Source organism: Mus musculus, chromosome 4 (assembly GCF_000001635.26).
Source record: "Mus musculus strain C57BL/6J chromosome 4, GRCm38.p6 C57BL/6J".
NCBI classification, from domain to species: domain Eukaryota; kingdom Metazoa; phylum Chordata; class Mammalia; order Rodentia; family Muridae; genus Mus; species Mus musculus.
This window is the reverse complement of record NC_000070.6, coordinates 39,936,593-39,957,650: the sequence shown is the minus strand read 5'-3', so window position 1 is coordinate 39,957,650 and position 21,058 is coordinate 39,936,593. Positions and strand designations below refer to the sequence as shown.

Sequence of the window (21,058 nt, the reverse complement as noted above, 5' to 3'; positions counted from 1 at the left end):
TTCAACTGCCGAATTCAGAACTCATCAGCTGGGGAACGACGGTGATAAAGGTTCCCGTAAAGCAGACTGTTAAGAAGGATTCAACTGTATGAATTCAGAACTTTTCAGCTGGGGAACGAGGTAAGTCTGATCTTGAACTTTCTAAGGAAATTCAGGACAGTCTATCAGAAGTAAAGTGGAAAATGTTTGGCCTTGAATTTTTTCTAGTGTTAGAAGCCCTTTTGTTCCTTTTCACATGTTATCAAGTGGTTAAGATAGGGCGGATTCTAGAGGAAATTCAGGGTAAGCTATCAGAAGTAAAGCGGGGAGAGAGAGTAGGAACAAAAAGGAAATATGGTACACAAAATAAGTATACAGGCCTTTCCAAGGGTCTTGAACCCGAGGAAAAGTTAAGGTTAGGTAGGAATACCTGGAGAGAGATTAGAAGAAAAAGAGGAAAAAGGGAAAAGAAGAAAGATCAATTAGCGGAGGTCTCTAGGAGAAGGAGCCTGTGCTCTGAAGAAACAGACTGGGAGAAAAAAGCGGCTCATTATGAAAGAAAAGGATACCAGCCGCCAAGTAAAGTGCTAACTAGTCATTTAAGGAAAAAGCCAAAAGCGGCTGGCGAAGGCCAGTTTGCTAATTGGCCTCAGGGCAATCGGCTACCAGGTGCACTCCCGCCCTATGCGGAGTCCCCGCCCTGCGTAGTGCGTCAGCCCGTAGTGCGTCAACAATGCGCAGAGAGGCAGTGCGCAGAGAGGCAGTGCGCAGACTCATTCATTCCCCGAGAGGAACAAAGGAAAATACAACAGGCATTTCCAGTCTTTGAAGGAGCCGAGGGTGGGCGTGTCCACGCTCCGGTAGAATATGTGCAGATTAAATATGGAATTAATGCTAATTTTACCTTGGTGCAGTTAGACAGGCTTGCCGGCATGGCACTAACTCCTGCCGACTGGCAAATGATTGCAAAAGCCGCTCTCCCTAATATGGGCAAATATTTGGAATGGAGATCTCTGTGGCGAGAGGCTGCACAGGCGCAGGACCGAGCAAACGCTGCTGCTTTAACTCCAGAGCAGAGAGATTGGACTTTTGACTTGTTAACGGGTCAGAGAGCTTATTCTGCTAAACCTGATAAGAGGTATCAATGGAAGGTCTTACCACAGGGGATGTCCAATAGTCCTACTATGTGTCAACTTTATGTGCAAGAAGCTCTTTTGCCAGTGAGGGAACAATTCCCCTCTTTAATTTTGCTCCTTTACATGGATGACATCCTCCTGTGCCATAAAGACCTTACCATGCTACAAAAGGCATATCCTTTTCTACTTAAAACTTTAAGTCAGTGGGGTTTACAGATAGCCACAGAAAAGGTCCAAATTTCTGATACAGGACAATTCTTGGGCTCTGTGGTGTCCCCAGATAAGATTGTGCCCCAAAAGGTAGAGATAAGAAGAGATCACCTCCATACCTTAAATGATTTTCAAAAGCTGTTGGGAGATATTAATTGGCTCAGACCCTTTTTAAAGATTCCTTCTGCTGAGTTAAGACCTTTGTTTAGTATTTTAGAAGGAGATCCTCATATCTCCTCCCCTAGGACTCTTACTCTAGCTGCTAACCAGGCCTTACAAAAGGTGGAAAAAGCCTTACAGAATGCACAATTACAACGTATTGAGGATTCGCAACCTTTCAGTTTGTGTGTCTTTAAGACAGCACAATTGCCAACTGCAGTTTTGTGGCAGAATGGGCCATTGTTGTGGATCCATCCAAACGTATCCCCAGCTAAAATAATAGATTGGTATCCTGATGCAATTGCACGGCTTGCCCTTAAAGGTCTAAAAGCAGCAATCACCCACTTTGGGCAAAGTCCATATCTTTTAATTGTACCTTATACCGCTGCACAGGTTCAAACCTTGGCAGCCGCATCTAATGATTGGGCAGTTTTAGTTACCTCCTTTTCAGGAAAAATAGATAACCATTATCCAAAACATCCAATCTTACAGTTTGCCCAAAATCAATCTGTTGTGTTTCCACAAATAACAGTAAGAAACCCACTTAAAAATGGGATTGTGGTATATACTGATGGATCAAAAACTGGCATAGGTGCCTATGTGGCTAATGGTAAAGTGGTATCCAAACAGTATAATGAAAATTCACCTCAAGTGGTAGAATGTTTAGTGGTCTTAGAAGTTTTAAAAACCTTTTTAAAACCCCTTAATATTGTGTCAAATTCCTGTTATGTGGTTAATGCAGTAAATCTTTTAGAAGTGGCTGGAGTGATTAAGCCTTCCAGTAGAGTTGCCAATATTTTTCAGCAGATACAATTAGTTTTGTTATCTAGAAGATCTCCTGTTTATATTACTCATGTTAGAGCCCACTCAGGCCTACCTGGCCCCATGGCTCTGGGAAATGATTTGGCAGATAAGGCCACTAAAGTGGTGGCTGCTGCCCTATCATCCCCGGTAGAGGCTGCAAGAAATTTTCATAACAATTTTCATGTGACGGCTGAAACATTACGCAGTCGTTTCTCCTTGACAAGAAAAGAAGCCCGTGACATTGTTACTCAATGTCAAAGCTGCTGTGAGTTCTTGCCAGTTCCTCATGTGGGAATTAACCCACGCGGTATTCGACCTCTACAGGTCTGGCAAATGGATGTTACACATGTTTCTTCCTTTGGAAAACTTCAATATCTCCATGTGTCCATTGACACATGTTCTGGCATCATGTTTGCTTCTCCGTTAACCGGAGAAAAAGCCTCACATGTGATTCAACATTGCCTTGAGGCATGGAGTGCTTGGGGGAAACCCAGACTCCTTAAGACTGATAATGGACCAGCTTATACGTCTCAAAAATTCCAGCAGTTCTGCCGTCAGATGGACGTAACCCACCTGACTGGACTTCCATACAACCCTCAAGGACAGGGTATTGTTGAGCGTGCGCATCGTACCCTCAAAGCCTATCTTATAAAACAGAAGAGGGGAACTTTTGAGGAGACTGTACCCCGAGCACCAAGAGTGTCTGTGTCTTTGGCACTCTTTACACTCAATTTTTTAAATATTGATGCTCATGGCCATACTGCGGCTGAACGTCATTGTTCAGAGCCAGATAGGCCCAATGAGATGGTTAAATGGAAAAATGTCCTTGATAATAAATGGTATGGCCCGGATCCTATTTTGATAAGATCCAGGGGAGCTATCTGTGTTTTCCCACAGAATGAAGACAACCCATTTTGGTTACCAGAAAGACTCACCCGAAAAATCCAGACTGACCAAGGGAATACTAATGTCCCTCGTCTTGGTGATGTCCAGGGCGTCAATAATAAAGAGAGAGCAGCGTTGGGGGATAATGTCGACATTCCCACTCCCAATGACGGTGATGTATAATGCTCAAGTATTCTCCTGCTTTTTTACCACTAACTAGGAACTGGGTTTGGCCTTAATTCAGACAGCCTTGGCTCTGTCTGGACAGGTCCAGATGACTGACACCATTAACACTTTGTCAGCCTCAGTGACTACAGTCATAGATAAACAGGCCTCAGCTAATGTCAAGATACAGAGAGGTCTCATGCTGGTTAATCAACTCATAGATCTTGTCCAGATACAACTAGATGTATTATGACAAATAACTCAGCTGGGATGTGAACAAAAGTTTCCGGGATTGTGTGTTATTTCCATTCAGTATGTTAAATTTACTAGGACAGCTAATTTGTCAAAAAGTCTTTTTCAGTATATGTTACAGAATTGGATGGCTGAATTTGAACAGATCCTTCGGGAATTGAGACTTCAGGTCAACTCCACGCGCTTGGACCTGTCCCTGACCAAAGGATTACCCAATTGGATCTCCTCAGCATTTTCTTTCTTTAAAAAATGGGTGGGATTAATATTATTTGGAGATACACTTTGCTGTGGATTAGTGTTGCTTCTTTGATTGGTCTGTAAGCTTAAGGCCTAAACTAGGAGAGACAAGGTGGTTATTGCCCAGGCGCTTGCAGGACTAGAACATGGAGCTCCCCCTGATATATGGTTATCTATGCTTAGGCAATAGGTCGCTGGCCACTCAGCTCTTATATCCCACGAGGCTAGTCTCATTGCACGAGATGGAGTGAGTGTGCTTCAGCAGCCCGAGAGAGTTGCAAGGCTAAGCACTGCAATGGAAAGGCTCTGCGGCATATATGAGCCTATTCTAGGGAGACATGTCATCTTTCATGAAGGTTCAGTGTCCTAGTTCCCTTCCCCCAGGCAAAACGACACGGGAGCAGGTCAGGGTCGCTCTGGGTAAAAGCCTGTAAGCCTAAGAGCTAATCCTGTACATGGCTCCTTTACCTACACACTGGGGATTTGACCTCTATCTCCACTCTCATTAATATGGGTGGCCTATTTGCTCTTATTAAAAGGATAGGGGGAGATGTTGGGAGCCGCGCCCACATTCGCCGTTACAAGATGGCGCTGACAGCTGTGTTCTAAGTGGTAAACAAATAATCTGCGCATGTGCCAAGGGTATCTTATGACTACTTGTGCTCTGCCTTCCCCGTGACGTCAACTCGGCCGATGGGCTGCAGCCAATCAAGGAGTGACACGTCCGAGGCGAAGGAGAATGCTCCTTAAGAGGGACGGGGTTTTCGTTTTTCTCTCTCTCTTGCTTCGCTCTCTTGCTTCTCTCTCTTGCTTCTCTCTCTTGCTTCTCTCTCTCTTGCTTCGCTCTCTTGCTTCTCTCTCTTGCTTCTCTCTCTTGCTTCTCTCTCTCTTGCTTCGCTCTCTTGCTTCTCTCTCTTGCTTCTCTCTCTTGCTTCTCTCTCTCTTGCTTCTTGCTCTCTTGCTTCTTGCACTCTGTTCCTGAAGATGTAAGAATAAAGCTTTGCCGCAGAAGATTCTGGTCTGTGGTGTTCTTCCTGGCCGGTCGTGAGAACGCGTCTAATAACATATGTCTAGTTTTTCATTTTTCTTTTCTTTTTTTTTTTGTGTTCCAAAAAATGATCAACACCGAACATGGCCTTTCTCCATTAAAATTAGAGACAAAAGAAGGGGGGAAATCTAAAGCATCAATGTGTTACTAATAATGTTCTTTTTTATTATTTGTTTTATTTTGGAGATTATAAAATAACTATATCATATCCCCTTGATCTTACCTCATTCCAAACCCTCCCAAATATCCCTCCTTGTTCGCTTTCAAATTCATGGCTTCTCTTCTCAGTAATTGTTGTTGTATGAATATATGTACATGTATATTACTAAATATAACCTGCTTCATCTGTATAATGTTCCTGGCATGCATGTTTTCAGGGCGAAGCACTTGCTATTGGATAACCAGTCCATGTGTTCTTTGCTGAGGAAGCCTAGCTCTCCCACTCTCAGCACTTCTTAGTTGCTGTGGTTTTTTGTGTAGGACTGAGGCCTATGGGCTCTCCTCTCTTCACTTTGGCATGTCTGTGAAATTTTTAAGATCATGACCTGGTTTTGTGCCAACAGCAGCTTTTTGATTACTTTGGGAAGATGCAAGCTTGCTCAATCACAGATAACCAGAAAAGCACAGGCAGTGTTTGGATGGGAAGCTCTGGAGCAAAGAGCTCAGAAGAACAGACCATGGCATGTGTTTCCTGAAACTAGGCTAGCCCAAATCAGGCTTCATCTTCAAGACATCAGTTACCCAAGAGTGTTCTGCTAACAGAAGTCCCTCAACACGATGGTTTAGAACTCTCCAGGGCAGAGGAGGTTTCCTCCAACAAGGAGATGTTATTTGAATAAGTGTCCTTTATAGCAGTGAATACACAATTATTTTGTACAATGACTTTTTACTAAGGTAAAATCTTTTAGACAACTTGCATCCTAATAGAGTAGCATTTTAGTTTCTCTTATAATATTTAGTTAGACACTTTGAAAAGACAAAAATCTAGAATTATGAAGTATGCAAATTTCATACATTAAGAATTCATATTCAGTGATAGTGGAGAGGTAAGCACTCTAGAATGTTAATCATCTTTAAAGGCAGTATTTTCATTCTTAAACAGCAGCTCTCATTTGCAGATCTTGTTTGGATCTTTGTCTTCCTGGCTCATTACCTCCTGCTCCTGGAAACATCTAAACCAAACCTTTGTGACTTCCAATGCAGGTATCCATGGAGTAGTCTTTCCTGGAAGCTAGACTTTAGTTTTGCTTAGCTGTCAGGCCCTAACAGTCCCAGTGCTGATAGCTGAGCATCTGGACCTAAGTCTCAGAGGCTGGCCTCTGCCTGGACCCAGCCTCCTAAGTGAGGGGCAGCTTTGTGTTCTTTCTTCTCTCCCCACAACCCTCCATGTGCAGTTCACAGACCTCTTTATGCCTTCCTAGAGCTTGGTTCTACTTTAAACATAAAGGGACTTCTTTCCTTACATTCTCTGTGGCAAGGATTCAATGTGTGCGATGTCATCTTTCAGGTAGACACTCCACATAAGCTCCTACAGCCCCCCACTTCTCTGACTAGGCATTCACTGGAGAAGGAAAGGTGGTACTGTAATCTTCAGAATCTGAGGGTAACTAATCTGCTTGGCTAGGAAGGGTAGCATTTAGACTCTCCAGTGTTCAGCCAATGTAGAAAAGAGTGTTTCAGGCAAACACATTGCAACCTTTGCTCAGGCTAGCATGCACTGATAATGAGATTCCACAGTTGAACTTGTGAGCTTCTAAAGCTGCCCTGGAGCTGACCAGTCAGAAAGCTGTCCTGCAGACTTCAGATCCTTGCACATTTGTCTTTCAATCAGCATCTCTTCTGTTTTTCCTGGTTTGCTTGCCTGAGTGCATATATTATTTTAGCATCATGCGCCTTTTATAAGTTACTGATCTTCTCTGAAGGTCAGGTAGTTCATTTGAAAATATATGTTTATGTTTTAAGACTGGGTGAAGCTAAAATCTACTGGATAAATCTAAAATATCAGATCTCAACCCATTTTTTTTGTTTGTTTGTTTCAGAAACTCCATCACCCAAAATGTATTTTAGACCTAAGAAAAATAATGATGATGATGTCGATGATGATGAAGATGACGACAACTACCGACTGGGATTTAACCTGTGGCCCAGTTCAATTCTGTCAATTACTGAACTACTAAGGTAAATCCCCAGCTCCTTAGAATGATTTGAATGAGAATAGCCCCCTATAGATTTGAATGTTTGATCACCAGTGAGTGGTATTATTTGAAAGGATTAGGAGGTGTGGGCTTGTTGGAGGAAGACTATCACTGGAGGTGGGCTTTGATGTTACAAAAGCCCATGACAAGCCCAGAGTCCTTTTCTCTGTCCTTGGAGGAGGATGTAGCTTTCAGTTTCTATGCATGCTGCCATGAAGATAATGGACTAAGCCTCTAAACTGTAGTTGATTCCACAATTAAATGCTTTCTTTTATAAGTGTTTCCTTGGTCCCCTGACCCTTGATGACACTAGCACTGGGAGAGTGAGCTGCACCATTCCTGGACAGCACAGTAGAGCTGGCTCTGATGTCATGGGTACTGGAAGGCTGGCCCCACTTCTTGCCAACTGAGGCACTGGGTGAGCTAGTCAGGGCAGTGCTAGAGAGCTGGTTTTGGTAATGTGGGTGTAGGAGAGCTAGCAGACTCACTGACTCAGCTACCACCCAGGTCTAGATTCATAGCTTTGAGTTGGTTCACCCCAACATCTACCACATCTGTGCACTTCCTGAGTGCATATAGGGGCTGGTCCTCCAGATCCAAAAATGCAGGATCTTCATGACACACGGTAACAGCAGGGTATATGAGAGAAATCCTGGTAAGGATTCAGTATTGATAGTGTAGTAGAAGCCTGAGGCCTTGAACTACACCAATGATTCTTTGCAATGAACGCTTGCAAGTAAAGATGTGTAGACAAAAGGGTACACTGTGGGATACACTGTGACACAAGCTTTCACAATGAGATCTTTTTTCTTTTTTGGACAATAGGTTGCAAGGGCAGAAGGCAGGCATGAAGGGATGGGGAGATGAATGGGATTAGGATGCATGATGTGGAATTCACAAAGAATCAATATAAAATTAAGTTGGTCATGGCATCTTTTCATAGCAATAGATCACTGACTAAACACATGTATGTCATATATATATGTATATATATATATACACATATTAACATATATATATTATATATACATACACACACACACATATATATACACATTATATACACAGACACACACACAGAGACACATACAGACACACAGACACACACACACACTCACACACACACACACTCACACACACACACACATATATATATATATATATATACATACACACACACATTTTATATACACACACACACGTACACATTGGTTATACCTACAGGTATTTTTTGTATTAGAAATTAAAATTGAGAGGTACTTTCATATTTATCAATTCATCAAAAATAAGAATATGCACATGATGTGGTAACATAAAACCTATTTTTAAATGAAAATGATTTTTTTCAAAGGATTTTAGAGAGTGGCAACATTTCAACTTTATTTATCTGAAGAGAAGACAGCTGGATCATCTTCTATGTCTGCATTTGACCTAATGCAGTGGCTGATTGGGTTGGCATACACAAGCAGGACAGAATCTCACATGATATGCTGCTGGAAATGAGGAAACCCTGAGAGTCTTTCAGATAATTGTTTGTGTTTTCTTTCAATAATTCCCACAAATAAATACAGTTTATAAAAGCCCAGTTTCAATCTAGACCCATTTAAAAATATGTTCTTAAGAGAAACCCTGTCTCGAAAAAACAACAAAAAAAAGATTTATTTTATATTAAATTATGTGTATATGCGTCCGCCTGCAGGTTGGCATGTGCATGGGCAACTTCAGGTGCCTGCATAGTCTGGAAGTAGGCATCAGATTCTGGTGCAGCTGGAGGTATAGCCAGTTATGAGCTGCTCGCCATGGGTGCTGGGAACCAAATTTAGGTCCTCTATAAGAGCAGCACATGGTCTTAACCACTGGACCACCTAGGCCTATAATATAGAATCTTAAGCCCTATTCAATGAATATATTATATGCTGTAACATAAAACTCCATTTCCTTCTGAATGGGTTTTTCACCCACACATGAGTTTTTACAATGCATATGGCTTATATGAAAAATACTGATTTAGTGAGTTATCAGCTCCTCTAAGAATTGGCACTTTATTGCAGGCCATTTAAAAATCATTTTTGCTAAATCATTACCCATCAGATCAGAGAAGTCTTTATATATTGGAAAGCTATCAAGCTCATGGTGATAGATGGGAGTTTCGGAAACTCTAATTCTTTTTCTTGAATGCTTAAATGCTCTCAGTGGCTACGGATTTTGTTAGTTGTTTTCTGGAAGTGACAGTTTTACCTTGTTCATTTTCAAGGCAATACCTGTCAAATACTCCATTCTGAAAACCATTTATCAGTTATTTTCTTTTAAGTCAAACTGGTGTCCCATAGAAAAGTAGGATGGTTAGCATGCAGCACAGGCACACAATCTTTGTCAATGTGCCCATTGTCAGCGAGGCAGTGGGTATGCACTTCCAATCTTGTCATACTGAAACTTACAAAGCATACACTCAAGGAACAATTTATGCAAGCTAACTTTTGATTAAAACTCTACATACTTTAAATAAAACTTCTTAAAGTTAGTTTTGCTCCATCATTAAGCACATCTTTAGGAGAATTCGTTTCTTCTTTTCCTTTTACCTTTGCAAGTCCATGACTACAAAGAAGGCAGGAATGGGCTGGTCATTCAAGGATTTGAGTTCAATCCCCCATCATTGGCTCCTCATTCTTCTCAAAGTACAATCACTGTTGGTACATGTCTAACCTGGTGCCTCTTCTCGGTGCCATTGCCTTGACTGGTGTGTCATGCCAGCCTTTTTTTTTTTCCGATCTTGATGGATTTTATATCATAAGTACATATGCCAATATAATGAAGAACAGCATACAACTTCTTAGCAAATTAGTTTTGAAATAGCAGAGCTTCTCAAAGAGTCTTGAGGATTCCTGGGGTTCTCAAACCATATATCTAATTGCTAATGTATATTGTAGAATTACAAGGCAGAATCCAGAGTAAGAAACCTCAATTCCATTATGCTGACCTATGAACCTTACAGCAGAGTGAGATCATGTTCATGCATGTGAACCAAAGGGTACACAGATCTATGAGAAAGCTCCCTTGTCCAGGTTTCTAACTTTAACCAATTCTATTTGGTCTGTAAGTACAACTTCTGAGATAACATTAATGTTTCTTTACTGTCATTTAAACAAAGCAGAAATAAGCAAAGGCTGCCCATTTGGGAATAATGGATGTCACTCATTCAAGGGTTAATATCTCCAGCGAGATATGACTACTTGTATTGTCAAAGGCACCTCATATGGATAGGAGTATGGAGAGAGAGTCTTTAGGTAAGTGCTGATTAAAGGTTGATAGCCCGAGGAAGCTGGATGTAGACTGTGATTCTGTGATTGGTTTGGAGAACATACTAACCCTTCTCTGCTTGATTCTGAGTTGGAAGCAGGGATGAAAATACGGTAGTTGAGCATCACTGGCTGGCATAGTTAGCTTTACTCATCGGCTTGATGCAACTCGCGTCCTCTGAGAGGAGAACATTAACTGAGCAAGTTCCTGATTAGACTGCCTTATGGGATTATTTAGGAGATGATATTGATCATTAATTGATATGGAAGAGCAGAGCCCATTGTGGACACCACCATTCCCTGGGCAGGTAGCTCTGGGCTGTATAAGAAAACTAGCTAGGTATGGGCCTTTGAGTGAGACAGCGAGCAGTGCTCCTTCATGGTTTGTGATCCAAATTCCCACTTTAGATTCCTACCCTGACGTTTTCAAAGATGAAATATGAGCTGAAAGCAAAAATTAAGTATATGTTTCCCTCCTCTGAATTGATTTAGGTCAGAGTGTTTGTATCACAGCAATGGAAATCAAGCTGAAACCTGACCTCGATTACTCTTGATTGTCACTGTCATAGATGGTCGGACTGTAGTCTCTATGTGGAATCTTTTACTGTTTCTTCCTTTTACTATGACTGATAAATATGCTTTTCTTAGGTAGGTCCTGAGCGAAATCACTCAGGTGTATATACAAAACAACCAACCCAGCTATAGTTAATGTAATGAGACTACGATGTCATGAGAACAATGAGTAAACATTTGAATTATCATAGTTCACTACAAAGATGACAAATGACTAAGGACAAAGATAGAAGGTGAGTGTTAGGTCACAAGCTTTCTGCTCTGCCAGGGATTTAAAGACTTTCAGTCTAATACTGGAGTGGTCCAGGCTAATTATTTTAATTGGATGCGCCATTAACAATGGGTGGACTTATACGTCACAAATAATCATTGTTTTCTCTATCCAAACGATACAAAGTGCTCCAACCCATAAGAGCAACACTGTCTCTCCATAGGGGGTGGAAACCAGATATCAACTTTGTAGATGGGGAGCATGAGTAATTTGATGGCTCATCTTCTGCTGGGAGCACCACTATTCCTCTTTATCCAGGTAAGTATAATCTGAGTTTTGAGAAGGCAAATTATTCACTTAATCCAATGTTGCCATAGCTGTTATTTAAATAGTTCTTCTTACACAGCTAGATAAGTCAATGAAGAAAAAAAAACCCTTCAGAAGCAATGCTGGTTTTGGAAATTAGGAGTACTCTGATTTTTTTTCTCTCTCACCTTCTGACCCACCGTACCCTGATGATGCTAAACACTCACAAGTGACATTTAAATTTGTCAAAAGCATGTACTCATTCCCAAACAATAGAACAAGGAAGAAAACCGAGATAAACATAGACCATTTCATCATTGGAAGACATTTCCTCTGGCTCTCTAGCAGAGGGCAATTTAATTCCGAGAGATTGCAAGTATTGATTCAAGTGTGGGCCCCTAGATACTTAACAGATGAATGAAACCAATGAAAAGGGCACTCAGTGTTCTCATTTCCCAGGACGAGGGAACAAGTATTAATAAAGGGAGAGAGTTAATTTTAGAAAATGATACTTCCCCCCAAAGATTGCATTTACAGGAAATGTTTTATGAATGTAGGTTGTAGGTTATTAGCATACAACAATACATGACTTTAGAGGAGAAAGAGAGCAGACAGTAGCTTAGGGAAAAGGCCTCCTGATGAGGCATTGGTTAAAGATGATAGCTGGCAACCTGAAGGGGAACTGGGCCTTAAGGGAATTTTGATACTGGGAAGGGTTGTGAAGATGTGCGTATCTCTGCATTTCATTGTTAGTGCTTTTGCTCAGCCATCACTCTTCTCATCTGGGGGTCTCTTCAGCTACATCAGGTTCTGGGATGCTTACTGAGTACCAAGATGATACACACAGGGAGGCAGATCTCTTCCAGGTGTTTATTCCTTATATCAGTACACATGCACACACATGCGAATGTGCAGACACACACATACAGACACGAGAGAGACAGAGACAGAGAGACAGAGAGAGGAAGGGGAGGGGGAGGGAGAGGGGGAGGGGGAGGGGGAGGGAGGAGAGGGAGGAGAGAGAGAGAGGGAGAGGGAGGAGAGAGAGTGAGAGAGAGACAGAGACAGAGAAAGAGAGACAGAGAGACAGAGAGACAGACAGAGAGAGAGAGAGAGAGAGAGAGAGAGAGAGAGAGAGAGAGAGAGAGAGAAACAGAGAGACAGACAGAGAGAGAGAGAGAGAGAAAAGATTTAATTGCTGGGAATTGAACCCAGGGTCTTATGCTAGGCAAGCACCCTACCACTGAGCTATATGCCCATGGCTCTGTAGCTACTCAGGTATTAGAAGGTCCGAGCTTCACTGAGGATGGAGCATCTATCCCTCATAAGTAGCAGCTTGTAAAAATCAGGATCAAAAAGTGCAGAACTCCAACAACTGGTCAAAACAATTGGATCTTCACTGTATCTAGCTATGGATAGGATGTTCTAACTACTTGGAACATTTTAGGATTACTGTTTAGTTAGAGGCTTTTTGGTAGAGAGCAAAGGCATGTTGTGGTCCCTTCCTTAAGAGTTAATCAAAAACAAAACAAAACAACAGCTAAACAAAGAAAAACCAAAACAGAAAACCATCACCACCACCACCACAACTCACAACAAAAACATAATACAACACAAAAGATTAATACAAAGAGACTGTTTTTTCCTCTTAAACAATTTCTATGTATAGTCACCCTATTTTTGATCAATGATAATCAAAGTAAGATTATCCAAATCACAAAATAAGTCAAATAGTAACTACTTTTCAGGTAGTTTTCCTTCCTTCCTTCCTTCCTTCCTTCCTTCCTTCCTTCCTTCCTTCCTTCCTTCCTTCCTTCCTTCCTCCCTCCCTCCCTCCCTCCCTCCCTCCCTCCCTCCCTCCCCTCCCTCCCTCCCTCCCTCCCTCCCTCCCTTCCTTCCTTCCCTCCCTGTCTCCCTGTCTCTCTGTCTCGCTCTCTTTTAAGGTAAGTGTGGGGAGGTGGACCATGAGAGGGAGCCTGGTAAGGTTAAAGACTAGAAGCTCCAGAGATCCAGAAGGTATGGGATGGTTGGAGTTCTGCCTGCTCTCTGCCCCAGGCCCCTGTCACTTAGCTGAAGCTCCAATAGATTTGTGGCCATCAGTCACATAAAGGCAACACCCTTTCACATGTAGATGAGGCATTTTTAACATTTCAGACCAAGACATTAGGAAAAGAGACCACAGTTAAGTAGTCTCAAAACAGAGTTCTCCCTACTAATGAGACACTTAGAGGCCTGGAGGGCTTAGTCACTAAGCTTTCCTTCCCAGACATTCCTCCCTGCAAAACGCATTTAATCTCAGGCCCACCTTGAGAAGTGGGGTATGGTTTTACGCATCCACTTTTCATCATGACAATAAACTGTTTAGAGCCATGAACTGTCTCTTTTCACCAAGATCCTCACTGGAAAGTCGTGAAGAAGGCCAGAGCCTGAGAACCTTGGCAGAGGCATGCTTAAGTGCAGTCATATTCCCAGCATTCCTCCTCCCCAAGCACGCATGCCCAGTGGCAGAGTGGGCCAACAGCCCTACAGGTAAGGTCTCCCCATAAAGCCCAGACTGACTTTAAATTCATCATCCCCCTGTCTCAACACCTTAGTGCTGAAGTTATAGGCATGTGTCATCATACAAATTTTTAGAAGAGTTTGGTGTAGTCTTTACAAAGCCCTTGAAATTATGAAATAGAGCCCAGAGCTTATTACCATCAGATTTCACCCCCAGAGCCCATGTGTTTGGAGAAATTTCTACATCTTAAAGTTCTTGGTCCTGCCCAAAAGTGCTTTCTCTGCTTTGTGCAAGAGAGCCTTGTAAGCATTGGTCCCAGAACGTTGACTCAAGTTCCTGGAAACGGTCTGCTCATGTCTGATTTGTGCTTGTCATCCTGAAATGTGATGTTCCAGGAAAAGTCTTGGCTATGTAGTCAATATTTCTAATTTTTCTGTCACAAGAAGAACAGATTCTTATTGAATCTATGCAAATAATTACATTGTCAGGAAAACAAGAGTATCTTAGAATTCCTGTCCTTCAGGGATCAGGCAAAATGTTAATAGATAAGTGTTTCATTTCTGATTAAAAATATTATCTACCTAATTTTAATGAATTATAGATAGCTTAAGAGAAAAACCAAATCACTTGTATCAAGAATATAGGACATGCCAACATCAGGAGTATCCCAAATAAAAGCAATAGTCGTGTAAGTCCAGCCTTGTGTTGAATGCCTATCATTTTAGCTGCTTAGGGAAACTGAGGCAGAAGGACTGTAAATTCAAGGCAATCCCCATCAAAATTCCAACCCAATTCTTCATAGAGTTAGAAAGAGCAATCTGCAAATTCATTTGGAATAACAAAAAACCCAGGATAGTGAAAACTATTTTCAACAATAAAAGAATCTAGTTTAATAACACTTCTCATGAAGTTCAGCTTCTCAGCAAAGCCCAATTATCTTTTGAATCCTGTGCTTACATGCAAAAAAGTTTTTTTTTTTTTTTTTTTTTTTTAGTGAGTTTCCAGGGCCCCTCTGGGAAATCTGAGTCAGTTTTAAGTGCAAATGATACCCTTTAGGTGATCTGAGGCTGGAGCTTCTCATATTCAAGGTCCATCTGGGCTAGGGAATGAGCTCAAGGTCAGCCTAGGTAACTTAGACACTGTCTCCAAACAATTAATAAGCTAATAGTAATGATAATGGCAAGAATATAATAATAATAACAACATAAAAAGAGGGCTGAGAGGTCAGTGGTAATATGTTTGTCTAGCATGTTCAAGGTCTTGGGTTAAAGTCATAGTACCTTTATCACTACCACCACCAAGCCCCCCCCAAACCTATTTACAATTAGGATTTTAGAAGGAAAAATATTAGATGTTGCTGGGAGATTTGAGTACTTCATGGAGTTATAACTTGGTATCCAGTAACAAAAGACTTCAGTTCACGATGTACCATGCTTCCCTAGCCATACTGGCTGCCTGGCATCTTCCCTTTTTTCTGCAATAGTCATCTCATTTTAGATTACATAATTTTCCCCAATAAAGTAACATTATATGGTTCTCATAGAGTTTGCAACAATGTTATTTCCTTTTGTCCTTATTGATTTTAGTAGATGTGCTATTATATTTGTTCCAGTGTTACGTAGTTTCTCATTGTGACAAAAAACACATTTATATGAACAGATTCAAATGTCTGCACACTTTTGTACCATACAAAATAAAGTTGAGGGGGAGAATATAGAGTAACTGTATAGAACTTGACAACTATATGAACAAGGTTCTCAGGCTCATCTCCACACAAAGACATCTAAGTATAAAGTTAAATTTAGTCTCAGTAATTAATATTTCAGTACTTACTTATCTTACTGAGACACAGCATTGATGTCTAATGAATTCTTATTACTTAATTTAGCATAAATCTAGTACTGTATATGAGCAGGAAGTTTTAGAGGAACTATTTTAAAGTAGACATGAAAGATATTGTTACTGGTATAAACCAATTCCATAGATGCTTTACTTGCTAACCACTGGTAGCTTGAATCATCTTCATAATATTCTTTCCCTTTCCACAAGGTTTCCACTAGATTTCCCTTTCCACCGTTAAGAGCCTTTGGATGTAAAGCATACTGTTGTCCCTTCTAGTTCTTTCTGTCTTATCTACTTGCCAGCCTCTCTTGCTTGGACCAACAACCTCTTCCTACCTGTATCTCTTTTTGCTGGTCATAGGCATCCATCTAGTCTCCATGGATATACCAAAAAGATCTTTGAAGACACATATCAGCTCACTGGTCTCTCCCTTAAATGGCTTCCCTTTCCACACAATATCTGACTTTGGTCTTTATCCCAAATTCAGAGACTCCAGCCTTCATCTCTGTCTCTAATTTTGCCTTAATTTACTCCTTTCTCCACATGCTGGTCTATAAAGTCTTATTATCTGTCTTGTTTCGTACAGGTGAGAAGACTTGTTTTCTATCTAAAAAATGTTTATACCTGACCATAATCACGAATTCCTCCAAGATCACCACCAATCTCAATCTCTTTTGGCAATGCCCCATATCTATTCTTATTCTGTTATCGATTGAATATGAAATGAACATTTCATTCTCAGCTGGTAGTGCTGTTTTAGCTGTTGTGGAACATTTTGCACACGGGGACTTGCTGGCAGATGTAGTATTTTAGGAGTGGTTAACTCTGCTCAACCCAGTTTCCTTATCTGGAGATGTGAGGAAGTCACATGCAGAATAATTCCACTGTGGACCAAAGCAGCTGCCATGCCATTGCAGCCATGATGGATCATATCCCTTTAGACCATGAGCTCAGATAAGGAATTCTTCCTTTGGTTAGGCATTTGTCATGGCAAAGAGAAAAAATAATGAATATACATTCCATGAACACATCTTATCACCTCTATTTTTAGCAGGTATCCAAACTCTACCATTACTATATCATCCATCCTATATCCTGGTCCAAGCCAGCGTGTATTTTTAAATAGGATATTTTCTTTATTTATATTCCAAAATTTTTCCTCTTTTCAGGTCTCCCCTTTGGACACTCTCCCCATCCCATCTCCCCTCTTTCTGCCTCTATGAGAATGATCCCCGACCCACCCACTCCCACCCTCCTTCGCTGGCATTACCCTACATTGGGGCATTGAACACCCTCAGGCCCAGGGGCCTCTCCTCCCACTAATGTCCAACAAGGCCATTTTCTGCCACATATGTGGCCAGTGCCAGGGGTCGCTCCATGTGTATTCTTTGCTTGGCGGTCCAGTCCCCAGGAGCTCCAGGAGGTCTGGCCTGTTGAAACTGTTTCTCCCCACGTGGGGCTGCAAACCCCCTCAGCTCCTTCAGTTTCTTCTCTAAATCCTCCATCAGGGACCCCCGAGCTCAGTCCAGTGATTGGCTGCGAGCTTCCACCTCTATATTTGTCAGGTTCTGGCATAGCCTCTCAGGAGACAGCCATATCAGACTTCAGTCAGCAAGCACTTCCCAATATCTACAATAACATCTGGGTTTGGTGGCTGTATATGGGATGGATCCACAGATGGGGAAGTCTCTGGATGACCTTTCCTTCAGTCTCTGTTCCACATTTTGTTTCCATATTTCCTTCTGCGAGTATTTTGTTCACCCTTCTAAAAAGGACTGAAGCATCCACATTTTGGTCTTCCTTCTTCTTAGGCCTGTGAATTGAATATTGAGTATTTCAAACTTTTGGGCTAATATCCACTTATCAGTGAGTACCATGTTTGTTCCTTTGTGACTGAATCACCTCACTCAGGATGATATTCTCAAGTTCCACCTATTTGCCTGCGAATTTCATGAAGTTATTGTTTTTAATAGCTGAGTAGTATTCCATTGTGTAAATGTACTACACATTTATCCATTCCTCTTTTGAGGGACATCTAGGTTGTTTCCAGCTTCTGGCTATTATAAGGAAGGCTGGTATGAACATAGTGAAGCATGTGTCCTTATTACATGTTGGAACATCTTCTGCCTAGGGGTGCTATAGCTGGGTCCTCAGGTATGCCCAGTTTTCTGAGGAATTGCCAGACTGATTTCTAGAGTGGTACCAGCAATCCCACCAGCAATGGAGGAGTGTCCCTCTTTCTCCACATCCTTGCCAGCATCTGCTGTCACCTGAGTTTTTGATCTTAGCCATTTTTACTGGTGTGAAGTGGAATCTCAGGGTTGTTTTGATTTGTATTTCTCTGATGACTAAGTATGTTGAATATGTCTTTAGGTATTTCTGAGTCCTTCAAGTTTCCCCAATTGAGAATTATCTGTTTAGTTCTGTTCCCCATTTTTAAATAGGGTTATTTGGTTCTCTGGAGTTTCTTGAGTTCTTTGTATATATTGGTTTTTAGTCCTCTATTGAATGCAGTATTGGTGAAGATCTTTTCCCAGTCTGTTGGTTGCCCTTTTGTCCTATTGACAGTGTCCTTTGCCTTACAGAAGCCTTGCAATTTTATGAGGTCCCATTTGTTGATTCTTGATGTTAGCACATAAGCCATTGGTGTTCTGTTCAGGAACTTTTCCTCTGTGCCCATGTATTAGAGACTTTCCCCACTTTCTTTTCTGTTAGATTCAGTGAATCTGGTTTTATGTGGAGGTCCTTGATCCACTTGGACTTGAGCTTTGTACAGTGAAACAAGAATTTATCAATTTGCCAGCATGTCCTTAATGTAATTATTGCAATAGATTTTGTGTGTTTTTTTTTTCAACAGTCTTGCTGGCCAGTTTATTAGCTATACTTACAGGTAAGCCATTCTCAGTCCCAAACCTTCCCATTATGTTAGGTTATGTTCAAAATCTTTGCATTTCATTTACAGTAAAATATAACACTCACATAAAGAAGCCACCCTCCCACCTCTCATGCTCTCTTTCCTCATTCTCTCTGACCCCCTTCCACTCCAGATAGATAGGTTTTTCTGCTGTCCTTTTAATGTATCAGCGACCTCTTCTGTCTCAGGGCATCGACACATTCCAATCTGTCTGTCTGGAATGTTTTGACCATGGATCTCCTCATTAATTCTAAGTCCCTATCACTAGTAAGTTAACTATAACCTTTTCTTATCACCAACAACCTTGGTTCTATAGCCTAATTACTCATCCACATTTTCTCCCTTAAAACTGTCATTATTTGACACATTTCATATTGGCTTGTCCTACTTCAGTTGTCAAGCTGACATAGCCTAGATTTGTTCAAGGGAGCCTCAACTGAGGGATTGTCCAGATAAGACTGGCCTGTGGCCATGTCTTTGAGAGACTGTCTCAGTCGATAATTGATATGGGAGAGCATGGTGGACAGCCACATCTTGAAGCAGGTGGGCCTTGGTTGTAGAAGAAAGCTAAGTATGAGTCAGAGAGTGAGCTCGCAAGAGTCACCCCTCCCTGATTTCTGCTCCAGGTCCCTGCCTTGAACTGCTTCTCCAACTTCTGTCACTTCTGAAATGTTACAAGGAAGTGTAAGATAAAGTTAACCCTTTCATCTCCCAAGTTGCTTTGGTCCGTGTTTTACTACAGCAATGGAGAATAAACTAGACCACTTGTTGATTACTGGCTTATGGTCTACACGGTAATACTGATCCCAATAAGATGTGTGTTCTACGATGGCCGAGGCTTTTTCTGTATTGTTTACACTTTATGTCTCATACCTACACCATCACTGAACACCTGGGGAGTTTTCAGTATTCATGTCTAGTGAATGAACATGTCTCATGAGCTATTCACATATATGAGCTCCCTCTCTCTTCCTCTGTTCCATTTCTGAGATAGGCTTTTGACAATGCGTGCCAGGCTTGTCTTAAATCCACAAGGTCCCTACTTCAGCATCAAGTCCATGGTTTGTATTCCCATCCTGAATAATGAGGTTTTTCCACTTTGGTACACCTGATGTTTTGAGTCATATAATTCTTTCCCATGGAGCCTCTCATGCATTCCCTGTATTTTCCAGCATCTCTTTTCTTGATTCACTCGGTGCCAGCATTACCCTTCTAGTTATGATAATGAAAGCCATCCTCAGACACTGCCACATATCCTTGGGGGAGGAGGGAATTCAATTGACCCTGATTAAGAAGACTCAATTCAAATATTGTTTCTACGGAAGTTGAAAGGATGTTCTTTCACTCTGAGCTACTATTTGTCTATAATCACTAGGTTGTGACATCTTCAAATGCAGATGGTATGACTTTTTTCTCCTTATCCCATGTCTTTTGCATCATGCTACCATACAAAGGGATCAATACATGCTTTGGAGGGTTTGAATGAACACCCTTCTAACTCCCTTTGCTTAGGCAAAGACACTCAAATACAGAAGCTATAAGCATCCCCATTCTGGTAGTCAAAAAATCAACCAGGGCTTTGACAATTGTATGATACCATAAGCGACTGTGCAGTAGAAAATTCTGAGAAATGGAATTCTGAAAATTAGAGCCAAGTCCCCTGCTGCACAGAAGCACCTCATATCAAAGAGAATCATTCAAAAGTCGGCGCAAGCTTAGGTGGTTTGGTTTGTTTGAATAATTTAGGCATTCTACATCCAATGCACTAGGGCTGGGTAATTTTCTGCTCTATTTTCCCAGAACATGAGATGAAGCTATCATGGACATCATTCCTCCCTTCCAAAATGTTCCTGAAAAGGCAGATCTGAGATAATTGACATGAAAACAAGCCCGTGACTCCTCCTCTCTGGTGTTGCTGAGCCATTTCTATGAGAGCAACAGTGATTTGATTCTCCCATTTGGACTATTTCACTGAAAGCAGGATGTGCAATTTAATGTTTTGTTTCTAAAGGATTTTTTGTTTCTTTCCTGCTTTTCTAAAGAAAAAAAAAGAGCTTGCTTTATTCTGTATTGTTTCTTCCTCCAAATGTGATTTAACATTGTGATAATAAATTCAGCAAAAATTAGATAAAAAAGTTTAGTCTTTTTTTACTTTTATCTTTTCATTTATTTATTTATTGCTGTATTTATTTTTATTGTATGTAAGTACACGGTAGCTGTTTTCAGACACTCCAGAAGAGGGAGTCAGATCTCATTAGAGATGGTTGTGAGCCACCATGTGGATGCTGGGAATTGAACTCAGGACCTCCGGAAGAGCAGTCGGGTGCTCTTACCCACTGAGCCATC

General features: G+C 41.3%; 1 long non-coding RNA gene across 2 annotated transcripts; it reads left to right on the top strand.

The window, feature by feature from the left end:
- The first annotated feature begins 4,942 nt into the window (after positions 1-4,942).
- On the top strand, positions 4,943-20,777 carry Gm34132. Of its 2 annotated transcripts, XR_390477.2 has the most exons (6): positions 4,943-6,078; positions 6,915-7,053; positions 11,015-11,172; positions 11,374-11,468; positions 13,849-13,985; positions 20,513-20,777. It is a non-coding gene; the product is annotated as a predicted gene, 34132 (long non-coding RNA). The 2 variants fall into 2 exon arrangements; XR_390478.2 differs by lacking the exon at positions 11,015-11,172.
- Positions 20,778-21,058: the final 281 nt, after the last annotated feature.